Consider the following 18,311-nt stretch of genomic DNA (forward strand, 5'->3'; position numbering starts at 1 on the left):
TATTATACTGTATATCAATATTTATGATATCAGTTAATGACAGTTCATGGATGCAGAATGCAAAATGTAGTCTGCCTTGGTTCAGTTGTGCACTGCCTAGGTAATTATTTCTAGATTCAATGCAGGGTTCAGTTCAACTTGGATAATAAGAAAATAAGTTTATAATTTGGCAAGGTAGAGTTGTAATTAGCAGTCCTCTTCCCCTTTATCATAAACCCATAATCATATTCAGGTGTATCTGTAGAAGCCCTACAGAGAGCTCTAATTAGTATGTGATATATTTTGTGTCATTTATTTACTTATAGACTTTATAAGTGGGGCAACTTTAAAGCTTCTGAAAATTAGGGGGGGAAAGTATGTATGTAAACATCATTAAAATTAAGGTAATAAAGATTAAGGTAATAAAGTAGCAACTAGAAGTGTGTGGGGGGGGCGGGGGTGTTTACCTGATATGATGAATGTGATGTGGCAAGAAAGACAATAGAGTTTGAAGAATTGGGTAATAAATGGTGGGATGGATAGGGAGTCAGAATCAAGTGATTTATGTCAGGGCCTACTTAATGAGTGATTTAAAAGGAAAATGCAGAAACGCAAAAAATCTGGCTTATTTCTACAAAACAAGGGAAGTTATAGTTAATATCTAGTCATAAGACATTTCTCATCTTCTCTTAACACTTCACAATGGCACTATTGGGGGCCTTAAGACTACCCAGTTTCGTCATTTCATGAATCTGAGAGTCTAAATGTAATATAAAAGTACCCAAATTTTATAAATAAAAATGTGTTTCTGATGACCATTCAGAATATCACCAGTTATTTCTTTGTTTACTTGATTTTGTTATGAAAATCTCAAGGGTTATCATAACAAGTTTTGAGCAAATATACTGTTTGATTTGATTAATTTTTGCCCTCCTCATCTTTCTCCTCTTCCTCATATCATTAAATACAGATGGTACTTTTTTTAGGTTTCTTTTTTTAATTTTATAATTTAATTTAATTTTACATATCAGCCACAGATTCCCCTGTCCTCCCTCCTCCTGCCCCCCTGCCCTCCCCCCAGCCTACCCCCCATTCCCATCTCCTCCAGGGCAAGGACTCCCCTGGGGATTCAGCTCAGCCTGGTAGATTGGGGACTATGCAGGGACACTTTGCTCAGCTTGGGAGGAGGGGACTGGACCTGCCTGGACAGATGGTACATTTGATAGTACTTTTCCCTTAAAAGTGCAGTAATATAAATTTAAAGCAGCCTTCTTACCTAATGTTACTAACATAGAAAAGTGCTTGTCATACAAACATAAGTACATGAGTCAGATTTCAAATACCCAAGTGAAAATCTGTGCATGATGAATGTGTCTGTAATCCTAGCACTAGGGAGGTAGAAACAAGCGGATCCCCGGTGCTTGATAGTTGGCTAATATTGTTAAATTGGTGAGTTTCAGGTTTAGTGACAGACCTTGTCTTAAAAATAAGATGAGAGAAATATATGAAAACACCTGATGTAAACCTTTGGCTACCACACATCCATATACAGATGAACTCAGAAACAAGCACACACATACAAACACATACATATAGATTCAGACAAATATGACTAAAACAGAAAGAAATTAAGACATATTTGACTTCTGAGTCTAAAATTGTTAAATTAGATAATTATGGGTAGACTCATGATAAAAACTCTCAGTACAATATTCTGTCACTCTATGGTCTGATGTGTGACTTTTAACACAGGAGGACCTCAATTACTCATCTTTAAATACAGATGACAATATAATCAAATTATTCACATAATATGAAGATTCTGGAAGCTAAGTATCTATGGAAGTCATAGCTTTGTTGTCAACTTGACACATGTTGGGAGAAGAAACATTAATTGAAGAATTGCCTCTATTGTATTTGCCTTTGGTCATGTCTCAAGGGCATTTTCTTAGTTCCTAATTGATGGATAAGGGCCTATCGCACTGTGGGTAGTGCTATTCTTTGCCAGGTAAGCACGCGATGTTTAAGAAAACTAGTTGAGAAAGCTAGTAAACAGAACTCCTCCATGGTTTCTTCTTAAGTCCCGGCATCTAGATTGCTTCTTGAGTTCCTACTCTAGCTTTCACCTAGAACAAAACTTGGTCACAGAGAACAGGTTTTTGCTTTGATGAACCTGACTGTGCTGTTTTTAGAGGGTTGTGGAACATTATGGAACTTTGGACTGAGAAAGTCATTGAATGCTCAGAGCTTAGTATGATATTTGGTGGGAGCTTGAAAGGTATTGGGTACTGAAAAATAGGCAGTCAATGGAGACTTAGACTTGTATTGTGAAATTCCAGAATCCCTCAAAGACTCTATCAGGGTCATTTATGTAATATTTTGAATTAAGAATCTGTACTTTGTGGTGAGGTGAGGCTGAAAGATCAGCTTGTGATTAACAAGGGGCCAGCACCATTTCAGTGAAGCTTCTGTTTTACTGGAAAAAAATCAATATTGGTTAGCTAGAACTGAAAAATCAACGAGGATTAATAAGTGACTGGGATCATTGACAGGAAATCTTCTGGGGTGTTTTCCCTCAGATCAGCACACAGAGCCATGGTCCAGTGGGAGACCAAGGCTGCAAATCTAACTGATGTTGAACTTTGTAACCTATAAGAGTCTCCTACATGATATTGATTTTGAAGGTATAAAGGGGACATATGAAGAAGCTGAGACCTGGCAGTGTAAGAGTTCTAGGAGAGGCCACTAATAAAGCTTTATCCTCAGTGGTAGTGGAAACTCCAGGATTGAAGTGGTCACGGAAAGAAATCAAGGCTTGGCGCCATGAAAAAGGGTTGTGGCCCTGCAGAAAGGCCAGGACGCAGTTTGTGCAAGTGCAGCCTCAGTTGCACTGCAGACTCCAGCACAGGACAGTGGGCAAGGACAGTAGCAAGCAGGAGACAGAAGTATATTCTCAATCTACCAGACAAGCTCTGTGTGCTGCTGATGACTCAAAAAAGGGGGACAACCAAAACCCTTGGGAGTCTAGAAGATCACGTTGGACATAAAAGTTTTTATGGTTTTAAATGTTGGTTTTGCTTTGATCTGATTGTGACTGTTCCCTGGTTCGTCCTTCATGGAAAAAGAAAGTATATAACTTAAAAAATATTTTTGACAGGAGCCCATGCGTCACACACTTTTGAATTTTAAAGAGAATTTAGATGATTAAATCATTGGAATTTGTCAAGGACAAATTGACTGGCTTTTAAGATTGTACTATTTCACACTGTGATATTAACATAGGATCTTGGGGGCAAGAAGACTATGGCTTAAAGTGATGTGTTACTGTGACGAAATTTAAAAGAAGTGGAATGGCATGGTTCTGTTGTCCACTTGACACACTTGGGAAGAGGAAACCTTAGTTGAAAATTGATCATCAGACTGAGCTGAGGACATGTCTGCGGACTTCTTTTGGATTTCTAGGTAATGGATGAGGGTTGTCCCTAAACAGATCCTATACTATATAAGAAAGATAGCTGAGTAAACTAGTAAGTAATTCTTCATGGTCTCTGTTTTAATTCCTATCTTTGGCTTCCTCTTTGATTTCCTGCCCTGACTTCCCTCAATGATCAACTATAACCTATGAGCCCTCAACTTGCTTTGGTCATACAATTTTATCACAGCAACAGTGACACAGGAGAGTCGGTAACAGTATGTCTTTTTTCTATGGTAATGCTTTAAAAACCATGTTGAACAAATTCAACAGAAGTTCTTGATACAGGACTTGATGGAAACTTGAATATACTCCACTTTGACTCCAGAGGCATTAAAAATATATGACTTCTCTGAACAACTGAACCAATTATTTTCCAAGAAATGTCATATTAGTTAATTTTATGTTGCTGTGATAAAATATCATGATCAAGGCAACTTATAGAAGGAAGAGTTTCTTTGAGCTTACAGTCCCAAAGGAATATGGATCCAGGATGGCAGAAAAGCATGGCAACAAGTGACATGCCTAGTCTCAGGAGCAGGAGAGTGAATGATGAAATTTTCAAATGCAAACAAGGAGCAGAGAGAGAAAACAAGAAGCAGGGTGCGACTATGAATTCTCAAAGCCCACCCGTAGTACAGTACTTCCTCTAGCATGCTGCACTGCCTCCTCAAACAACACTACAAACTGAGTACCAAGTGTCCAAATACATGAGCTCATCGGGGACGCTTCTCATTTAAACCATCACAGGTATTGCTTCATATTTTATGTCATAGAATTATGATGATGACCACAGGATATTTTGGGTAAAGTGTATAATGGCTCATTTGTCTATGATGGATAAATCATTAGTTTAAATAACTTAGTCTGAGTAATGACCTAATGACAATATTGAGATCACCCAAAAAATCTAATATGCAAAAATAATAGTTTGAAAACATAACATCAAGTTGTCTTCTACAAAGACACTGACATGGATTAATTTTATTGCAGAGTCATGTGACAGTTGGACACAATGTATGGTTATTTTTTTATTTCAAACTAAAAATATGGGCTTTTCTCCATAAGGGAACCATTGTTAATGATTCTAGCTATTTTCTATCAGTGTACCACAGCAACAGTTTTTGGCTTGCTACTATGTGGGTCAAATCTTCAGAACAATAATGAGAAAAGAAAGAATATGGAGTCTGTTCATTTTCTTTTTCAAAAAATCTAGAATATCTTACATTATAATGTATGGTCTTTGTTCACTCAATAGAATACTTGTCATTAAGTCTATGGTCCTCTGTGTGGTACCTGTGACCTACATTTGTGTGGCCAAGCAAGCAAATATATATTAAATGCCAATTATATGTTAGGTGGTACAGATTGGAAGAAAGTCGATTTGAGAAATGAAAGTGAGAGGTCTATGGTAGGTGAAATGTGAAAGAAGCGAGTTAGATTTAAAGTACAAACTGTGAAAGATCATCAAACATCATGGGCAGAATCTGGCATTTGAGCTAGACCTTGAAAGTGTGTAAGAGGTTGCCCCAGGGTTTCTGTAAGCAAAGCCTGTTTCATCACCCCCTAACGTGCACCAACTGTCAAGGGAGTGACAGAGCCACCCTTCTCTTTCAGGGACAATACAGGGAATGCAGAGATTTTTGCTGCTTTCCTTCTACTTTTGCAATGGGTGGGTAAATCTAGCAATGATCCTCAAATCCTGTAGCCCTTCCCTCTGAGTTGGAATGAGGATTTGGCTGCTTGCCTATCCAATAAACAAACAGTAAGAAAACACCAACCATAACAACAGTTTAACAGTTAGAGCTGTATAAGAACAATTCCTCAATAAGAAAATCTACATGAACATGTGTGGAAAGACAAGTGCTATTTTCTGCTTGAGTTTGTGACTGGTAGAGAATCACTCAACCCTATGATTGTATTATTTATACAGAACTCACTAGGGCACCATCTGGTGCTAAGCTAACCGCAAAAACAGGAAAATCAAACCCAAAGCCAATTGTCTTCATTGGAGTTTTCGCTAATGACCTGTTCCTCGCCAATATTCCAACTGATCACACTCTAGTTTGAAACAGAAAAAGATGTTTAATGTTTCAAAGGGAAACTTAAATGGAATTCAGTTAGACAGATCCTTGAAAAGATTCTGTACCTATCTAGATCTTCATAGTTGAAAGGGCACTATCCCTATTTCAGGTCATATTACATCTTATTAAGTTGTCAGATCAAGTTCATAGTATCCTATCTCTGTACCCAGTTGCCAAAAAATAAAGGTGAGAGGTGACCTTGCAAGATTATTTCCTGGAAATAAAAAGTGAAGTTAAAATTATGAAGAAAAATCTTTTGAAATATAAGAAACACATGCCAATAATGAAAATAATTCAAATTTCAAATTATTTTTAAGTCCCAATTTTGACTCTTAATAACATATGCTCAAGAGTTAGCAAATATAACATTACAAAATAACTTTTTAAATCATAGCCATATAGCCATATAAATATTTTTTTCTTTTCATTTCTTACTAATAATATCATAAATGTAGTTTTTTAATGTTATAGTTTTATCATGAATGGTTGACATATTTCTGGTTATATTTTGTTTGCATTTGGAGCTATTGTGCAAATGTTAATGGATATAGTTAGAGGTCATCAGTGGTTGGAGTTCTCTTTGGCTCATGGTATGATTTTTCTCATTTTAAAGGTTCTGATTCACTAAAATCCCATGAGTGAATAGTGGTTTCATTGAGAATGTCGCCATAGGCTCTGAATATTTGAACATATGGTGGAGCTCCTTGATGAGGTTTGGAGGTAAACCTTGTTGGAGGAAATATGTCACTGGGGGCAGGCTTTGGGTTTCAAAAACCATGTGTCATTCCCAGTATTCTCTCTGTTTGTCTGCTTCTGGCTTACTGTTGAGGATGTGAGCTCTCAGCCTCCTGCACTTATCACCATGCCTTCTCCTCACTACCATGCTTCTCTAGCATGACATAAGTCTGGAATCATAATGCAAAATAAACTTTTCTTTATGTTACTTTTGATCACTGCATCTTATAACAGCAACAGAAAGGTAAGTAATATAATAGTAATATTGTATTATATGTTATATAATATACTAATATTATAGTAAAAGTAAGTAACATAGGATGTTTGCACAATCCATTTGAAAGCTAATTAACTATTCAGAGTTGCTGTGGGATTGTCTGTAGGTCAAATTGCTCTGATTGGTCAATAAATAAAACACTAATTGGCCAGTGGCCAGGCAGGAAGTATAGGCGGGACTAACAGAGAGGAGAATTAAGAGAACAGGAAGGGAAAGGGAGTCACTGCCAGCTGCTGCCATGACAAACAGCATATGAAGATGCCAGTAAGCCATGTGCCACGTGGCAGGGTATAGATTTATAGAAATGGATTAATTTAAGCTATAAGAACAGTTAGCAAGAAGCCTGCCACAGTCATACAGTTTGTAAGCAATAAAAGTCTCTGTGTTTACTTGGTTGGGTCTGAGCGGATGTGGGACTGTCAGGTGACAGAGATTTGCCCTGACTGTGGGCAAGGCAGGAAAACTCTAGCTACACAGAGTAGATGATATTAAGGGGTAATCTACTAAATATATTATAGGAAAGAATAAGAATATAAAGTAGTCAATAATGCATCTTTTGAAAAATAAAATATTTGATTCCTAGATTGAGGGCTGACAATTATACTTTTATTATATAAGATTAAGACATTTTTAACAAAAGCTAATTCCTCATATATTTGGGAAAATGTATATTACTTAATAATTAAAATTTATAAAATGCATTCATTTCAACACAAGAGCTATATAAACTGAAGACAAACTTTAGAATAATATGGGTGTGACAAGTGATTTTGTTGCTCACTAACTTTGTTCATTAAGAATGCTACTTAGCCGGGCGGTTGTGGCGCACGCCTTTAATCCCAGCACTCGGGAGGCAGAGCCAGGCGGATCTCTGTGAGTTCGAGGCCAGCCTGGGCTACCAAGTGAGCTCCAGGAAAGGCGCAAAGCTACACAGGGAAACCCTGTCTCGGAAAACCAAAAAAAAAAAAAAAAAAAAAAAAAAAAAGAATGCTACTTAATTTATTTTAGAGTCATTGGTATTTTCTCATCTTTAAAAAATGCTCAGTATTCTCTGCCACTATATTTATGGAAACAAGATAGAAAAAGAGTCTCAATTTGAATTTCTCTCTTATAAGTGGTCGGGATGTAAAATAAATGAATAAATTTCATTTTAAAAAAGAAAACCTGGAGATCTAGAACATTAAAAAAAGATTTGTAATTTTTTTTTTTAAAACAAGAAACCTTAACCTAATTCAACCTCTGTCTGCAGTAATGGAAAATGCTACATTATTCATCTTTTATAGATAAATTATAAAAATTCTATTGGCTTTCTTTCCAAGATGTTCACATATTTGGATTTCCCTATGTTTTATATAAAGACTGCTATTTTCCTGGAATCTTTTGCTACAAGAGTCAGCTTAATAATTTTTAACAGGATAAAACATACCATGTAGGATTGGCTTCATGACATTAGATTCCATATGTGAAAATGTTTAAAAACTGAAGGGCATAGTATAGAGTTATTTTGATCACAAAAATATCTGGTAGACACAGGATTGAATAAAGGAGAACTAGATAGTTCTATATCACACTCAGAGAATCCCAAGGGTCAGGAATTGCCTTCTAAAGAATGAAAGGTACCTAACAGTTTCTCTCTATATCCTTCTCTTTCCCTTTCCTTCTCTCTCTATCCTTGTACCTCTTTTTGTGTCTTTCTCTCTCTTCCCTCCTTCCTTCCATCCTTTCTCTCAAATCATGATCACTAGCTCAGCTTTTTAGACATCAAAAGCTTCCATCATTTTGACAGTTACTCATGAAGTATATGTTGAAATTAATGATGCTGCAGGTATCTTCCATGATTACCTCTGAGAAGGATATCTTTCAGGGAACACTTCTCCACATTTACAGCTACACCTTCGTTGTTCTTACCAATCTAGACTGCTGTAAAAAAAACTGTAATAGTCACCAGGAAATTAGTGTTGCTTTTCATTCTAGGGGTCATACTGTTTTGACCCAATTCCCAAATTCTAGATTTGTTTCTCTGTTGAGAACTATAAGGAATTTGTGATAAAAAGCTGTGAGAGAGAAATGTAAAATTGGGGAGGAGCAACAAGAACATGAGAATGACTGTTCTAAACCAATGCACATCCAATCAGTCCTCTAGGAGTATAAAAACCACACAGCATTCATTATAGGAGGAAGTAAAACTGGTGAAACAGTAGTGCTCCCAGGGAAATTTCAGAAGCTGGAATAGTAAATCTAACTTACCACTATCTTTAATGGCATGATCCATGAGGCTCTAAGGAACTGATTTCCCCCATGTTTATACAAGAATCAAGAAACCACTTTTTCTAAGAAGCATTGAGTCCTCACTTGGGTCCACACAACAACTAAGAACAGGATAAAAGTCTGAATCTCTGTCTTTATTTTGTGTGCAGGCACAGAGATAAGCCATTGTGATTTCCATTTCCTCTTAAGTAACATTGAATTCCAGGAACAACAAAATGTTACAAGATATAGCATTCCCATTCCAGAGGAGGGCACTTTCCATGGGGGTGAGACTACAACTAGGTGCAGAGGTAATGATCTAATAAGAACCACCTGTTCCTTCTTCAGTTCATAGTGTAGGATTAGAGTTTAAAAAATGATTATTGAGGCCACATCTAAATCAGAACCTTTAAATTATGCATACATCTTGTCTCTTGACTCAGTTCTTTCACTGTTGAAACCTAAAGTTCATATTAGAAACCAAAAATGAATGTGATGTTATTATAACCCTTCATTTGTTCCTCTTACCCACATGGCCCCATACAATTAATCATCTTTGTCTGAGTTTTACCATTGTTGTCTATTTAAATGTCCTGTCAGGAGCTTAGCTTGTTGGGGCTTCCAGAGGCCAGGCTTTCCCCCTGAGCTCTAGTTACACTTCTCCAATTTCAAATCATGTACTCCTCCTTACAAACTTTATTGTATTTTGTAGTCTCCCTTTGCTTATTTCCTTGACCTACCAACTTATTCCAAGGTTAGATTTTACACTTGTTGTTCATCTGGTCTGAGATCATCTTCTTCCTTATCCTTGCTTGGTCAAGTATTTCCCATAATATGTTTCAGCTCAAATGCCACTTCAAAGAATCTTTCCTTTGTGAGAATTTTAATATTTTCGCCAGCTACCCATGATCATTCCATACAAATCATCTTATTACAGTATTTTGTTGTCTTTGCAACTATTTGAAATGATCTGATTTACTTATATATGTTTTCTCCTTCATAAAGTGTATGGATAGGCTAACTTGGTGCCTTTAACAAAAGCTATATAGAACATGAGCAAGGGAAAGCACATTTAGTGTGACATAGTACAACTGTGGATAGAGTGGCCTCATTTATAAGTGTATTGTGAAATGAGCAATAGAAGTAGGATACAGGGAAGGATCACAGAAATTCCAATTAGTTAAAATTCTGCTGGCATCATTCTGCAGCTACTCTAGAGAGAATAGTGGTGGGAAAACTAGCTTGGGTAGCAGTGCAATCCCACACATTACAAATAGGCTCTGAACCAGCTAATTCTCTATTTCTAAATGTTCCTGTTGTGGGTTGGGTCATGATCTTACATTTAGTTAATCTGAGGTTAAAGATTTGCATGACTGGGTATACTAATTCAGTGTAATCAAGTATTGATTTTGTCTTTTTGCAACAATAAAATAATACTTAGGTTTTATTCAGAGCTCTGTATCTTCTCAAATCCTAGAATAATTTTAAAAATGGTTTGTTTAAACAGTTGTAATATATATTGAAAATATTCTTAAATTTTAAAATGAATGAAAACTGGTTTATGATTCACTATGAAAGGAAATTTGATTCAGAATTAGGAAGTTCAAATTGAAGGAATTATCTTGTCCTACATCAAATTTTATGAAACACCAAGTTGAGAATAAAATATCTTTGAACTTTTGATATAATTATTGTTTCATGTTTACATGGGATAAAACATCCCAGCTTTTGGTTATACTGGAGCAGAGTAGGCACTTTCTTTGAGTCTTCATTGGCTCTGGTACATAGTTCAAAACCTAGCTTCTAGAAGAAACAAACACAGACTCTACTTATAGGCGCCCCCATAGTTCTATCTCTAACACAGTTCTATACATTCGGTAGGGAAATAAATCAGAATGAATTGAGGATATATGAAATAGCTCAGAGGGTAAAGACATTTGACTTCAATCCTAATGGCCTGAGTTTGAGCCCTGAAATGATCATGGTAAAAGGAGAAAACAAACTCTGGCAAGTTGTTCTTTGACCTCCACATTCACCAATACACTCCACAAATTAATAAATGTAATTGAGAAAGTTAAAAGTGAATTTACTGCCGGGCGGTGGTGGCGCACAACTTTAATCCCAGCACTCGGGAGGCAGAGGCAGGCGGATCTCTGTGAGTTCGAGGCCAGCCTGGGCTACCAAGTGAGTCCCAGGAAAGGCTCACAGCTACACAGAGAAACCCTGTCTCGAAAAACCAAAAAAAAAATTAATTTACACTATTTGGAGGAATCTCTGCTAAATGTGGCCAACTTGTAGAAATTAATTAGTGATGTCTGTCCTCAAGTAGCTAATAATCCAATAAAAAACAAAAAGGGCTAAAAGTTCTTCATGTAACTCTAGGGAGCGGGAAAATTTAGCAGGAAAAGTTCTAGAAATTCTTAGTGGAAGCTGTAGTCAGTCCTTGGTGCTCTTTTCTTTTATCTTTACATATTTGCCTATAACCATACACTCAACTATTGCCTGTATGCTAATGATTCCTGTTCTCTACATCCAATTCAGTACTTTTGTCTTGTATCTGTACCTGCCCAGCAAATGCAGTTATTCCTATCAACCTAGAAGGTCATGAAACATCTGTCACTCTTTCTTCCTGAAATTCTCCATATTTGCATGTGGATTACTATGTCACCCACTCACATTTCCTAAGCTAAAATATTAGTCATGATCCCTTGCTCTCTTTCAACAAGTTAATAAGTAAGCATAAGCCACCTTAATACTATACACAGCAGAGGACGCATCCAAGTCTAGCCCTATGCTCTGTCTCAGTGTTACTACTGACCATGAATCATTTAATCATTTGTTAAACCTGTGATCCTGTAGATCTTGCTTGCATCTCTGCCATTTTCAAGTGATGATATGGACAATTAACCTTTTGACTTAATTTTGTCGTGTGTGTGTGTGTGTGTGTGTGTGTGTGTGTGTGTGTATGTGTGTATGTGTGGTGTGTGTGTGTATACATACATCTCACATGGTTGGTAGACAGCTTTTTAAAAGTTAGGCACATGCAGCAGTTTACATAGTCCCTTACATATTGTAGGTATTCAATAAATGAAAACTACAATTTATCATAGTATAATCTACAAATTGATTTTAATTCACTCTCTGGACTTTATTTTTCATTGTTCTTCATTCTCTCACTATTCATACCCTGTGCTGAAACATCCTCAGATTTTTTGTGTTTCCCTGAATAAATCAAACTTTCTCCACTCCATCCCTTTGCATCTTCTACTTCACCTATTTAAAATGTCTTCCTCTCTATTATTTAATATTCATGCTCTCTGTAAAATGCCAAATATTTCAAGATCACACTTGATTGTCACCTTCACAGTAAATAATAACATATTAATCTGTCACACTTTCATCTGGGACAAACACACACCACATCCTATACAAACAAAAATATATACATATACATACGCATTTATGCCTAGAAAGGAAGAATCATAACACATCACAGCTTGTTACAAGTATTTGCATTCACACTGTCTTCACTTTTTTCTTGTCTTTAACAAGAAGATCATTATGGTTCTCACTCCTGTACAGAGTCAGTACCCAGTAACTAACTGATTGATTAAATAAACATTTCTGTGCTAATATAATGTATTCATGGAAATGTATTTTAATGGGAAGGAGATTAAGGAGAAAAATAGAAACATTTCCAGTGATCTGAAATGCTATTTATTGACACTCCTACCAATAGCCTCCCCAGCCACTGTCACTGTCAATGTCAAATCCTTCTCTCCTTAAAAAACTCATTCTCAGACCTACAAAAGAAACACTAATATTGAGTAATTGGTGAAATATTTTTGTTGGATGGCTGAGAAGAAGTAGGCTGATTATTAGGGACCACTAGCATTATTCTATTTCATAAATGTTTCCTAGTAGGTGAGAAGGAGCCACTGAATATTGTATGACAGAGTACAGCATGATACAAGAAGGTGTTTTAGGGAGATACTTATAGTTACAGTATGTACTGTAGTTCTGACTTTGAAAGGACAATGTACATAAGTATTTATTGAGAATCAAGGCTGGCCTAGAACTCACAAAGATCTGCCTGCTTCTGCCTCCTGAGTGCTGGGATTAAAGGCGTGTGCCACCATGGCCCCGGTGAGAATCAAGTTAATTTTAGGAACCCTAAAAAAAAAAAGGAATAATATATAGAAAAAAAACTTTTGTGTACATCCTCTAGTAAGGAATTTACATTCATCATTTCATCTGTTGCTAAAAATAACTGTATTAATGCTTTTATTAACTCTGACTTGTAGAAGCAAAAATTTAGAATTGTTGAATAACTTGTCAAAAGTCAAAAGGAGGTAAATGAATAAGTTTGGATTTAAAACATGGTCTTGAGAGCATATATTCTTTACATATACACAGAAACAGAGAGAGAGAGAGAGAGAGAGAGAGAGAGAGAGAGAGAGAGAGAGAGAGAGAATATGTTTCAATAATGCATTAATGATGGCAAAAAGAGTCCAGAGAGAGAGGAAAATATCTGTGATATAAGGATAACAGTGACTATTGCAAATAATTAAATTCTTCACTGTGTGCTTAGTACTGATGTGGTTAATATTCACTGCATTGCTTTCTCTTTGTAATAACCCTACAAGTTGAGTGTCACTATTATCTGCATTCTACAGATCAGAAAACTGGTGTTTAGAGATGTTAAATGACATTCAAAAGACACAATCAGTAAAGGAAGGTGTCTCATTTTAAATCCAAGGAGATAGGTCTGGAGTCAGTACTATTAATGACTGAGCTATATTATACAAGTTGGTATGTATCCACTAAATTCAGGTTTAAGAGAAAGAAAGGAAACAAAAATGACCCTGTTTGCTTGGAATATCGACAGGGTGTTTTCTAGTATGCACAAGGCCTTGGATCAAATATCTTCCACAGCAAGAAAATTTTTTTAAAGAAGGGCTTTATGATTTCACAAATTTTTAACAATGATTGTGCCAATAAAACTCAATTATAAAATATTTATTTGGGACTAGCATGATAGTTCAGTGAGTAAAGTTTCTTGTTGCCAACTTGATAACCTGAGTTCAACTCCTGGAACCTACATAGAAGAAAGAGAGGACCCATTCCTGCAAGTTGCCCTTTGTGTCCACATCCCACATAAATAAGTAAACAGCTGTCATTAAAAGATTTATTTTAGCCGGGCGGTGGTGGTGCACGCCTTTAATCCCAGCACTCAGGAGGCAGAGGCAGGCGGATCTCTGTGAGTTCGAGGCCGGCCTGGGCTACCAAGTGAGTTCCAGGAAAAGCGCAAAGCTACACAGAGAAACCCTGTCTAAAAAAAAAGATTTATTTTATTATGTATACCACCTATTGTACAGAGTGAATTTGAGTGGCTCAAGTTTAGATATAACTCAAGGAAATGCCTAAACATATCCACCACAATTATATACTTCTATAAGCTTTAGCTCTATTATACAGTGTGTTGTTTATAGAGGGGAATTTGCTTACATTTGTGTATTTTATGAGGCTGTAAAATCATATCTTGTATACCAGGTACTAGTAGCATAATTACTTAATACAATTTGTAGATGAATTCTTCTCTCTCCCTTTTTAACTCTTTTCAAAGTTTATTCTAACACATAGGTATACATTTAGCAAAAGAAAATGATGTGGACACTGTAAAACACAAATCGTTGTTGAAGCCTGGCGGTGGTGGCGCACGCCTTTAATCTCAGCACCCGGGAGGCAGAGCCAGGCGGATCTCTGTGAGTTCGAGGCCAGCCTGGGCTACCAAGTGAGTTCCAGGAAAGGCGCAAAGCTACACAGAGAAACCCTGTCTCAAAAAACCAAAAAGAAAAATCGTTGTTAAACAAAATAAAAGATCTAACAAATGGAGAACAATGCCATGATAGTGGATTATAATGGTCAAGATGTTACTATACCAATTCTGCTTAAAATGATTCATGAGATCTAAGTAAAGCTAGTTGAGATCTCAGAAACTGATTTCTAAAAATCATATAAAAATGTAAATAATTTCAAATAGCTTAAATGCTTTTGAAAATGAATGTACTTAGAGGCCTTATTGTTGGTTAGATTTTACCTTGTGTTTTTAGACAGGGATTCACATTGTAGATCAGTCTGTCCCCAAATCATGGCAATCTTTCTGTTACTTCTCCCCTCAATGCTATGATTACAGATATGAACCACAATACTAGACTTTGGGACTGATTTCCGAACTTACTGTAAAGCTACAGTAGACAAGGTAGTACAGCATTGGCATAATTATACAGGCATATAGATCAATGGAACAAAACAGAGAATCCTAAAATAGATTCATATATGCTTTTAAAATAAAAATCGAAGGTAAAACTCAACACAGAATGTATTTTTATGTAAATGATGCCAGCACAACTGGATAACCATATGGCCAAATTTCAATTCAGCACTTACCTCACATAATATGCAAAAATACCTCAAAATATACTACAGAACAAAATGTAAAACTCCTTGAGGAAAATACAGGAGAAAACTGCCATGACATTGGCAGATACAAAAATAGTATGGAAAAAGAAAATCTGTCAACCATCAGTAATAAAGTATTAAGCTAAACTTCAAGATCAAATGATTTTAACTCTTCCAAAGCATTTATCCAGAAAATGTAAAGGGAAAGCTACAAAATAGGAAGAAGGCTTTCATATACAAGTAGCATGCTAAAGACTTTTGTATCTAGAATATATAAAGGATCCTTGTAGCCAATAATAATAAGAGAGAGGATTGAGTATTAAAACTAGGCAGAAAAGTTGAAGAACCAATATGTAACTAAAAGGGAAAATGAATAGCCGATATACATAAGAAAACATATGAACCATGCCATCAAAAACAGCACTCAGGAAGTTGAGGAAAAATGATAGTAGTTTCAAAGCTAGCCTAAGCTCCATATCAAGACTTTGTCTCAATGAGATAATGCTGATATCATTAGTCATTTGTAAAATGAAGATTAAAGGGACAAAAATGCCAACACATGTTCTTTAGAAATTCCACATTAAAATTGATATTATCAGGCAGCAGTAATGATGCACACATTTGTTCCTAGTACTTAGGAGGCAGAGACATGCATATCTCTGTGAGTTTAAGGCCAGCTTTGTCTACAGCGTGAATTCTAGGACAGCCAGAGCTATCTACTGAAACCCTGTTTTGAAAAAAAACAAGGAAAAACAAAACAAACAAAAAGATTGATATTATCAATAATTAAAATGACACAGAAACTTAAACAAACACAATTCCATATTCTTAGTTAAATAAGTCATATATAAAAGAAGAATTTTATTTCTCCACTGGAATGGAATGTCAGAAAAGACAAATGTAACATTTGGGGTGGCAGAAATCAGATCCTCCAGTCAGAGGATGGTGACAGTTGAATCCAAAGAGCCCAGGAGCATCTGAAGTAGTGATGAAATATTCTATGTCATATGTTGTAATGTTTCTATAGGCATATGTATTGTGAAGTCACTTTAGTACATACACTTAAAATTTAGTGCATTTGTTGTGCAATAATGATACCAAAATAAAATTGCGTTTAAAGGAGTTGTTTTTTAATGTTCAAGTTCCTCAACATTTCTTGTTCAGATTTTCCAATTTAAAAGTTTAGTGTTAAGTACAAAGAATACTAGAATAGGTCTTTCTAAGTGAAAAAAGGATTATGGAGAAACATAATCAGTTAGAATTACTGGTGATTTCTAAATATATACATATTTTTATCCTCACAGTTCTCACCATTTACTGCTTTTTTATGGTATGGTTATGGATTTAGCCCTTTCCATTCAGTAATTTTCATGCAGAGCATAAAGAGTATCTGACCCAAGCCAGGTTTTCTAATCTAAAAGTCCAATGTACTTGTGAAGGGTGTTTGACTTTAAGGTAAGAAATGCAGAAGGCTTTCCAAGTTTGTTAATTAATAGCATCCCTAGACAAATATCTTCTTACTGCTGTGCCTGATTACTAAATCTCTCTGCTTCAAGGCAACAGATGGCTTAAGTTCTCCCAGAATTGAAAAGGAAATAATCTAGAATTCCTTGTGATTTGAATGAATAAATTTAATCAGGTTATTCTATTTTATAAGCTATAAATATCATGAAAAAATGAAGATAATTAAAAGGGAAATGAATGCTTGATATACTTTAATTGTAATTAATAGTCTTGATAATTTAGCATAAGGCATAGTGCTACCATAATAATATCATTGCTGTCAAACAGAACTGATATAGACCCAAGTGAAACTTAAAGTATAATTTCTGGGAAACGATTATATTATTTACAGTTTTAGTTTTGAAGCAAAGGTGAAGGACTGTTCAATGAATCCAGAAACTTATATTTGACTCATTTTAAAAATGAACATCACAGGCAGCTTACATGAAAAGAAGTCTGTTTTTTAAATGACATGATGTTGGAAGGGGGTGAGTAAGGGGAGATAAACAGAGTGAGGGGTGGATATGACCAAGACACACTGAATATGTGTATGAAATATTCAATAAATAAACAGTTGAATTATATTTACAGTGGTCTACTTTAAGAGCAGGTTGATACTATTGACTAGTAAAATACTACTATTATAATTATGACTCTTTCTATACTTTATATGTAATTATGATAATAATACTGCTACTAGTATTATTACTCTTTCTATATTTTATATTTATTTATTAATCATAGAAGCCCAGGGAAATCATAACTCACTTTATAGATTGTAAAATAATGGACTCAAAAAGAGTCCAGTACAATCAGGCCATATATTACTTAACTAGCTACTAGAGAATTGATGGTGTCAAAATAGGACCTTATATATCTATCTCAACTTTCTGAGGTAATTACAGTTTATAGTAAATAATTCGGTAACTTCTGGGGTTATTTTTCCTGTATTCTGCAAGGAAGATTTGATTGAAAATAAAAATCTTAAAATATCTTAGTGTTCATAAATGATTAGCTTAAAAATAACAGGAATGTAATTGTGCTGCAGTATTTCTACACATGAAGAATAGAATCATTCAGTAGCTTACCATAGTGATTGGGCTTTTGCTGCAGCAGAAATAGGTCAATATTGAATCAGAAAAATAATCGATTACATTATAACTTAAAGTCAAAAGTAAATATCACAACTTTTGATACTTAATTTAAGCCCTCTTTTACATGCTAGAATTATTTAATAGCCCTCATATCTAGTAACAGATAGTTTAGTTATGAATCTGTATCATTTTTCTATTTTAGCAGTGGCTTGTTTTATGTATGAGGTTTTTAAAAGTAGAAACCTCAGCTTTAAAGGTCATATATTTTTGAATGTGTAGATTCAACTAACCTTGCTTTACCTCACATTTCTACTAAATAATGTGTAAAGTATTCCTAGATAAAATCCCTCTGAAAATATATCAAACAGAATTAATGGAATAAATATAACTCTTTAAATTTTCATATCATTATGCATTTAATGTATTCAAGTGTCTTGGATACAATTTATGAAAGCGAA

At 35.4% G+C, this 18,311-nt stretch overlaps 1 protein-coding gene across 3 annotated transcripts in view; it reads right to left on the reverse strand.

Annotated features, from left to right (window-relative positions):
- Window positions 1–18,311, reverse strand: part of Tenm1 (teneurin transmembrane protein 1) — an 829,897-nt gene that overhangs the window by 719,375 nt on the left and 92,211 nt on the right. The gene's annotated exons all lie outside the window — the stretch shown is intronic.

This window comes from Peromyscus leucopus, chromosome X (genome assembly GCF_004664715.2).
Source record: "Peromyscus leucopus breed LL Stock chromosome X, UCI_PerLeu_2.1, whole genome shotgun sequence".
NCBI classification, from domain to species: domain Eukaryota; kingdom Metazoa; phylum Chordata; class Mammalia; order Rodentia; family Cricetidae; genus Peromyscus; species Peromyscus leucopus.